Here is a 6,000-nt window from a genome sequence, read left to right as displayed (position 1 = left end):
AAAATATTATTTTTGAGATTGATACCATTTACAAGTCTGTACTTTCCAGGAGTCATGAGATACACTCTTTTCTAATTGTTAGGGTTTGACATAATATAGCGTGTTTTCCAATGCAAACAGTAACTTTTGCTCTTTTTCCGACGACACTCCAGCCGTGGAATATGGATATACAGCCTTCAACCAGATGTCATTTTGAAGCTTTGTTGAAGGCTGTATATCCATATTCCACGGCTGGAGCGTCATTGGAAAAAGAGGAAAAATTACTGTTATTATTAATATTAATAATAATTACTTATTATTATTAGCTTATTACTTTCAATGGTGGGGAGACCCAAGGGTAGTTCCACCTCACTGTATAGTTCAAAGTTCACTAATGGGAAACTGTGCCAATAATACTATATAGTGTATGTCTACTGCGAATACATTTACAGAGTGATATAGCAAAATCCTAAAACTTTTGGTGGCCATCTTGTTATGCTAGACTTACTAATATGCTAGACCTACTAAGAAAGAAATTGAGACATTTGGCTGTTACCACGGAAAGGAAACCAGTAGTAAAGTAGTGCTCTCTACTCCGTGCTGTTACCCAAAAATGACCATGGAATGACATTTTTGCGCCTGACATATTTATAGAATTATTATTCAATAGTACTCCTTTTTTGATTGAATAAATTAATGATTATGATATTATAATATAATATATTATTATGAAATGATAATATTATCAAATAGAATAACATTCTTTTATTAGTACTTGCATATAAACGAATTTAATACTGTATAGTGAGGTCTACGTTATAATGGCAGTGTTTTATTAGCAATGGTATTGCTATCCTTGTCTATCATTCAACAAATCGGATAGCGCCATCACTTCCTAGCTCTTTTCTGTTGTCAGATCATCTTTTAACAATGTAGAATTAGTAATTAATTTAGGTACAAAATATTTCATCTCAATTATGAAATTATTGAATACTGTAATATAATTTCTTGCTCGATAAAATAGAATTGATTATTTTAAACAAGAATGCACAGTTAATATTTCATCAATAGACCTGTAAATCAGCTACCATCTATGGAAGGCATTGACAAGACAGAGGATTGGCAACGTTGTTCTCCTATCTTCCTCCACTGCCATTAATTCGTGAAACTCACGTTCGCTGCCAGCTCCAGTAACAGTGCTCGGTAACCGTCATCACAAAGAACTGACTGAATGGAGCGGGAAAAAACCGTTAATTGCGCATGCGTATTAAGGTGCTGTCTGAGACAGAGAGAGGCTTGTGTTGAACCCGAATGCGGAATGCAAGTTGAGTTGAAAACCTTGAAATTGAAAAGTGAAGTGATTATAATTGTTTACATTTTGGAAATTATACTTTGTATATTTCTGCAAGATTCATAAAATTGAAGGTACGATGTCTTGTCAAATCTAATAAAATATCTGTTTGTGTGATCTGATGTCCCAATACTTTTAATTACTTTCATTTTATTGGAATTTTAAACCATGATGTTGATTGCAGCATACCTGGAAATCGAAATCTTTGCTTTGATATTTTAAAAATAACAGCCTAATGCTGTTTTGGCAAATACTTTGATATAGAAATTGCTATAGATATATGAAAATAAGTAAAGTTATTATCTTATCAATAAGACTTATGAGTTTGATGTTTCAATGTTTAAGTTTATGATTTGATCAATCACCAAATTTGAATTTAAAAAATGTTTTTGATCTAAATTCTAATTATCATAGATTACAAAAAATATTCAATTGAACTAATTCACACCATTGCAAAGTGAACTGCTGGTACCATAGTTGAAATCATTGAATAATATTTAATATTCTGTGTAGCCCTACATAACCTCAAAAATTTTATTCGGCAACAAGTTTTATTACCGGTTATAGGCTACTCAATAAAAGCAATGTTCTGGTTGACAATCAGCGAAATCAAGTTTTTTTGCTATATTTATATTTTCTCATTATGGGTTACTTGTATATAATATTTTTATTAGATTTTTTTGTTAGGCATACGGTACTGAGGCTATTAAGTTGATAAATATCGGGGACCGAGCTTCGCTCTGAAGTAGTTACAAAAGCATAAAACATTTATTATAAAAAGAGAAATTATAATAATATTTATAGTTTATAGCTTTATACAGAAATGTTCTATCTAATCACAGTGAATTGAGATTAATTCCCAGAGGAATGCAAATATTCCCCTTACATAGGCCCGGTTGCACAAAAGCCGGTTAAATTTTAATCCTGATTAATTTCACGTGAACCAAATCAGAGAAGACCATTTTCAAAAATCTCATGTGGTATACTCACACAACTTTCCTTGCCGTTATGAAAATTGATCAACTGACGATAGTGTTCCCGCGCATCTAAAGTCTACTTTTGTAAGATCTGAGCCAGCTGGTGACAGGACAATAACGCTGCAGACACACAAAGTCTGCTATCTCTTCATAGTGAATGATCCTAATAGAATCAACAGTTTGCAATTGAATAATCTTATTTTATGGAATTTTGAGCTTATTTTCAATTTTAGTTGAAAATGTTACTGAACATTAATTGTAAAGATTTTTAAGCTCAATCTTTTCCACTTGACATTTTTTGTTTAATTTGTATCTGAAGCCTGATGATTTGGAATCTAAAATCAAACTTTGCATAGATGGTGCAGTGCTCCTGAAATTTTTACAGATATGGGACTTGTGGCAGTTGATAAAGATCATCAATGACTTTTCTAGGTATGAATTTAATCAAAATCGTTGGAGTCGTTTTCGAGAAAATCGCAAAAAACCCTGTTTTTGACAACATTTTTTCCATTTTAGCCGCCATCTTGAATTACATTTGATCGAGATTGTTCGTGTCGGATACTTATAGTGCAAGGACCTTAATTTCCAATTTTCAAGTCATTCCGTTAATTGGGAGATGAAATATCGTGTACACAGACACACATACACTCATATACACACACACACACACACACACACACACACACACACACACACACACACACATACAGACCAATACCAAAAAACCACTTTTTCGCCACACTGCACAGAAAGCAGCTGTTTTCCAGTCCCTACGTAGATCTGAAAGACCTTGTTTGCAGACGACGTCAGAAAAGGGTTTCTTTTCCGGGCTAGGCCAGAAAGTTGTCTCTTTCCAGCCGCTCATGGAAGTAGTTAATAAGTCATCCGCTAGATCGGGCGAGTGGCCACTTTCATCATCAGCTGAAGTAGCCATGATTTCAGTTCCAGTTTCGAATAAAACTAATTCGCTTCGCAACCAGTTTTATTCAATTATTTATTGTTGATTAGTGCATTCCGAATTTTCAAAAATGCTTGAAGATGACTGTGGTATTCCAAGTGAAATTTTAAAAGAATCTGAAATCCTGATTGCAAATCTTCTACCACTAAAATCAAGAGATAGGTACGATAACTTAACGAGTATTCTTTATTTTGTATTCTTTATTTATTTTGTCAGCAATACATGTAGTGTGGCGAAAAATATCGTTCGCACCACGGGCATAAATGTTTTTCCAGCTCTCAATCTTTTCTAGTCCTCGGACTTGAAAACCGATTTCGAGCTGGAAAAATCTCATTTTCTGCTCTAGGTGCGAAATATACTATTTTGGACTCAGGGGACCTTGAAACGTATAGAAATTTAGAAATTGGGGTACCTTAATTTTTTTGGAAAGCAATACTTTCCTTACTTATGGTAATAGGGCAAGTAAAAAGATGGTTCTACTGGATCAGGATTGAAAAAAAAACCCGGATTTTTTGCAACCGGCACTAAGTACCTCATTGAATGATTACAAAAGTTCAACATCTGAGTCATAATTTTTACACAGTCCCACACACATGAACTCGCTCACTCACTTCCATCATCAACAGACGACGAAATAATTATTATCAGCTGTTTTTCCAAGGATGAATAATAATTATCCTTTTAATGCCCTCAGCGAGTTTTCCCAAGGATGAGGCCTAGTGCAATCGAATTTTTATATTATAAACCTACTATGCTCTGAATTTCGTGAGCCGTTTTCGAGATCCGGTGAAATACAAACATATCAGAAATTGCTCGTTTAATAGTATAGGATATAGGATTATGGCTCTCATTCACATAGGCTATAAATTTTGTAGCCTATGTAATGAGAGCTATAAGAAATGAAATTTCGGATGAATTATTGTTCTAATAAACGCATTTTAATGGAACTTGCGGAATTCCATAGAATTGCTTAGTTTGCAAATTAATACAACATGAACGAATAATATAATATGAATGCTTATTTGAAATGAATCTCTTAAATATTTAATTAGTTTTTTCTCATCCTGAACTGATGTCGGGCAAAGATTTCGACGACAGACTTGCTAGCAAGATGGAAAAAGTGCTTATTGTAAAATAATAAATATGCCAATTTTCTCCATTCAGATTAAATACAATTTTGCCAATTAGAATTTTATTAACTTTGACACTTCAAGTTTAAGCCTTGCTCAAACCACTGCAAATCGCATGACGGCGACGGTAGCGGAAGAATTTTTAAGCCATGTTTTAATAGTTGAATTTATTCCGTCGCCATTATTCCATAACATTCGCTTCGGTGTTTGCAAGGCTAAACAGCTTTTTCTGCATTATTATATCAATGGGCTTATAAAAAATGTATTTTGGAACACAACTTAGCAATATTTTTTCAAGAATCACATCAGGGTAACATAGAAAATGACGCAGTCTTTTACCTTTCAATACCTCTACTGCTACTCACTACTTCAGACTTTCATTATCAATCGAATGGGATGCATTGATGTATGTAAATGTAAGGAATAATGACAGTTTGAATAGAGATTATTGATTTGTGGTTGAAACTAAAATCAAAGAGTCAACAAGAGTAAATTAAGATTCTAATTCTAATTTAAGGTTATTTGTTTATTCTATAATGTAATAGTATTCCCGGAACGCCTGGTATACACGAGGTTTTGCTTTTGGTATAACTTAACGCAGCTAGGACCACACAATTTTAGGGTTTTCAATTTGCTCATATATTAAATTCTAATTTAGGCAAAGCGAAAGTTCCTGTTGACGTGTACAATCTATAAACTTGAAACAAAAGTTTTGTATCATTTTTTGTTCTCTCAAGTGTTTCTTTAAATATTCTCCATTATTTTTGGAATTGTTCATTCAATATGCTAACTTTATATGTTTGATCATTCGTCTTGTCATTGTAGTCAGTCTCTTAAAACCTATAGCCTAGGTAATTCGTTAGAACCGATCATTTTTATCCTGTTAATTTAATGAGAATTTAGACGTGTATTGTTTAACTACAGTTTTTATGTCGAATAAATATATGTCAATTCATAAAGTAAGAGAGAACCCCTTTCTAAATCGTTGATGCATAATACAGTAAAAACACTTGTAATGATGATCATTGGATATTTTTAATGTTGATGTTCATTAATGCTTTCAAGATTTTATGTTAGCACATTTTCATATTTTGTGGTTTTTTTAGGATATTCTTCACTTGAACGCAGAACATTTTTCAAACCACAACTTGTAAGTACGTTTCCACTTACAGCATGGTGCTGCTTGAAGTGAATTCTTATTAATTTTAATATTTAATTGATATCCTTTTGCGTTTTCTATCCACAAATTATCAGTTTAATTTTTAATGCTTTATTGCTCTTTAAATAATTTTCATCTTTATTCTTCATGATTTCCATTGAATTATGCTCAATTTTGAGATTTATTAATTTTTATAATTATCATAATACATAATTCACTACCGATGTACCTAGTACCTTTTACTTAATACTTAGATGAAGAAGAAGAAGCAATACTTTTTATCCTATGAAACTTTAGTATCTTATCTGATCAAAAATAAAAGTCCTTGAGCCTCTGGATCCTTTCCGTGTATAATTTTATGCTGACCATACAAATACAGATTACAAAAATCCAGTCTCATAGGCCCAGTTTATTGGCTTGGAATAAACTCGATCGGAAAAGTAGGT

At 32.7% G+C, this 6,000-nt stretch overlaps 1 protein-coding gene across 5 annotated transcripts in view; it reads left to right on the top strand.

Annotated features, from left to right (window-relative positions):
- The first annotated feature begins 1,270 nt into the window (after positions 1-1,270).
- Positions 1,271-6,000, top strand: part of LOC111053445 (cytochrome b reductase 1) — a 73,968-nt gene continuing 69,238 nt past the window's right edge. Inside the window, exons 1-2 of one of the 5 annotated variants that reach the window (XM_039437086.1) lie at positions 1,271-1,404; positions 5,502-5,545. The gene's annotated coding sequence lies outside the window, so the exon portion shown is untranslated. Of the gene's footprint in view, positions 1,405-5,501; positions 5,550-6,000 lie in introns of all 5 variants that reach the window. The other 4 variants (XM_039437049.1, XM_039437059.1, XM_039437104.1 and 1 more) reach the window with 4 other exon arrangements.

Source organism: Nilaparvata lugens, chromosome 1 (genome assembly GCF_014356525.2).
Source record: "Nilaparvata lugens isolate BPH chromosome 1, ASM1435652v1, whole genome shotgun sequence".
NCBI classification, from domain to species: Eukaryota; Metazoa; Arthropoda; class Insecta; order Hemiptera; family Delphacidae; genus Nilaparvata; species Nilaparvata lugens.
Note: the sequence above shows the minus strand (reverse complement) of the source record. Positions and strands in the feature narration are given on the sequence as shown.